The 2,939-nt window shown below is 37.6% G+C and overlaps 1 non-coding gene across 1 annotated transcript; it reads right to left on the bottom strand.

Annotated features, from left to right (window-relative positions):
• Window positions 1-2,256: 2,256 nt before the first annotated feature.
• LOC133074347 (U6 spliceosomal RNA) lies at window positions 2,257-2,363 on the bottom strand. Its single transcript, XR_009697181.1, has one exon. It is a non-coding gene; the product is annotated as a U6 spliceosomal RNA (small nuclear RNA).
• Window positions 2,364-2,939: the final 576 nt, after the last annotated feature.

Raw genomic sequence — 2,939 nt, 5'->3', positions numbered from 1 at the left:
AAATGAACTGAACTGAACTGGATCTATCCATTCATTTCTAATAGGGAATTGAAATCCCCAGTTGTAATATTGGATTTAACTACTTATCCTTGCAACTCTTAGATTTTGTCTGACATAGTTTGACACTCTTTCATTGGGTCCATACCCAATATGAATTATCATCAAATTAAGAATTCTTTTGTCTTCGTTGAAAATTGACCCCTTTATTGTTATGTGTGGATTGTTTTTATCCCTTATATATTTCTTTAACCTTAACATGAATTGCCTTTACCCAAAACAGCCTATTCATGTTTTACATTTTATGGGATTTCATAATTCCCGGAGAGGAGATTTTATGGCCACAGTATTCAAAAAAAAAAAAAAAGAGTTTCAAGAACAAACTAAAATCCTAATTTTGAAGACTGCCAAGAATATGACAAAGTCATGAAACCCAAACAGCAAGAGCAGCCATGTACATCCTTTTTCCCAGAGGTGTCAAACTTGACACAATCCGTCTGTTTTCCTGTGAGGATTCTGAGCTGGCCCTTCTGGATCCTTCAATGGCATTTGATAAAAAATGATAAACTGGAACTACCCGAGCACCAGATTTGAAAACTATTAGATGTTTACTGCTAATCATCAAGTTTTTTTTTTTTTTTTTAATTTTTTTGATATGAATCAGCCATGGAATTACATGTATTCCCAATCCCGATCCCCCCTCCCACCTCCCTCTCCACCCGATTCCTCTGGGTCTTCCCAGTACACCAGGCCGGAGCACTTGTCTCGTGCATCCCACCTGGGCTGGTGATCTGTTTCACCATAGATAGTATACATGCTGTTCTTTTGAAATATCCCACCCTCACATTCTCCCACAAAGTTCAAAAGTCTGTTCTGTATTTCTGTGTCTCTTTTTCTGTTCTGCATATAGGGTTATCGTTATCACCTTTCTAAATTCCATATACATGTGTCAGTATGCTGTAATGTTCTTTATCTTTCTGGCTTACTTCACTCTGTATAATGGGCTCCAGCTTCATCCATCTCATTAGGACTGGTTCGAATGAATTCTTTTTAATGGCTGAGTAATATTCCATGGTGTATATGTACCACAGCTTCCTTATCCATTCATCTGCTGATGGGCATCTAGGTTGCTTCCATGTCCTGGCTATTATAAACAGTGCTGCGATGAACATTGGGGTGCACGTGTCTCTTTCAGATCTGGTTTCCTCAGTGTGTATGCCCAGAAGTGGGATTACTGGGTCATATGGCAGTTCTATGTCCAGTTTTTTAAGAAATCTCCACACTGTTTTCCATAGCGGCTGTACTAGTTTGCATTCCCACCAACAGTGTAAGAGGGTTCCCTTTTCTCCACACCCTCTCCAGCATTTATTGCTTGTAGACTTTTGGATAGCGGCCATCCTGACTGGCGTGTAATGGTACCTCATTGTGGTTTTGATTTGCATTTCTCTAATAATGAGTGATGTTGAGCATCTTTTCATGTGTTTGTTAGCCATCTGTATGTCTTCTTTGGAGAAATGTCTGTTTAGTTCTTTGGCCCATTTTTTGATTGGGTCATTTATTTTTCTGGAATTGAGCTGCAGGAGTTGCTTGTATATTTTTGAGATTAATCCTTTGTCTGTTTCTTCATTTGCTATTATTTTCTCCCAATCTGAGGGCTGTCTTTTCACCTTACTTATAGTTTCCTTTGTAGTGCAAAAGCTTTTAAGTTTCATTAGGTCCCATTTGTTTAGTTTTGCTTTTATTTCCAGTATTCTGGGAGGTGGGTCATAGAGGATCTTGCTTTGATTTATGTCGGAGAGTGTTTTGCCTATGTTCTCCTCTAGGAGTTTTATAGTTTCTGGTCTTACATTTAGATCTTTAATCCATTTTGAGTTTATTTTTGTGTATGGTGTTAGAAAGTGTTCTAGTTTCATTCTTTTACAAGTGGTTGACCAGTTTTCCCAGCACCACTTGTTAAAGAGGTTGTCTTTTTTCCATTGTATATCCTTGCCTCCTTTGTCAAAGATAAGGTGTCCATAGGTTCGTGGATTTATCTCTGGGCTTTCTATTCTGTTCCATTGATCTATATTTCTGTCTTTGTGCCAGTACCATACTGTCTTGATGACTGTGGCTTTGTAGTAGAGTCTGAAGTCAGGCAGGTTGATTCCTCCAGCTCCATTCTTCTTTCTCAAGATTACTTTGGCTATTCGAGGTTTTTTGTATTTCCATACAAATTATGAAATTCTTTGGTCTAGTTCTGTGAAAAATACCGTTGGTAGCAAAAATATGGAACGCTTCACGAAATTGCGTGTCATCCTTGCGCAGGGGCCATGCTAATCTTCTCTGTATCGTTCCAATTTTAGTATATGTGCTGCCGAAGCGAGCACTAATCATCAAGTTTATTTTAATAAAGATAAACAAATCATTGAAAACTTTGGAATGTAAAACTTCACGAATAAAATCAGACTTTACTTCCATAGTCTGAGTTGAGAGTCTCCTCAAATGTGTTTAGTGGCATGATATAGCTTTAAAAAAAAAAAAAAAAAAAGTAATGTGTCAGTATTGGTTCATCAATTGTTAAAAAACCCCACTCTGATCTGGGAGGTCTTGCATGTATGGGGATAGGGAGTATATGGGAACTCTGTACTTTCACCCAGTTTTGCTCTGAACCTAAAACTGCTCTAAGAAATAAATACCACTAAAAAATAAAGAAAAAGAAAAAAGTCCTAGTACAGGCAGTTGATTTGCTATTTACACAATGCATAAAAGTGAAAGAATATATTTTACAAGTAACTCAAAAGGTGAGGCAGTGGTATTTGCCATTTTTCCTCAAATGGAGAACACCATTATGGGGATTGTATGTGTAAGATGTCATCTTGACTGTTTTCACAGATAGTCTTTCAAGAATGAAGCAGGTACATTCTTTATCTCACCCCAGAATCCAGTTTAAAGTAAGCCTCATC

Source organism: Dama dama, chromosome 19 (genome assembly GCF_033118175.1).
Source record: "Dama dama isolate Ldn47 chromosome 19, ASM3311817v1, whole genome shotgun sequence".
Lineage (NCBI taxonomy): Eukaryota > Metazoa > Chordata > Mammalia > Artiodactyla > Cervidae > Dama > Dama dama.
The sequence above is the reverse complement of the archived record's forward strand: the minus strand, read 5'-3'. Positions and strand labels throughout refer to the sequence as shown.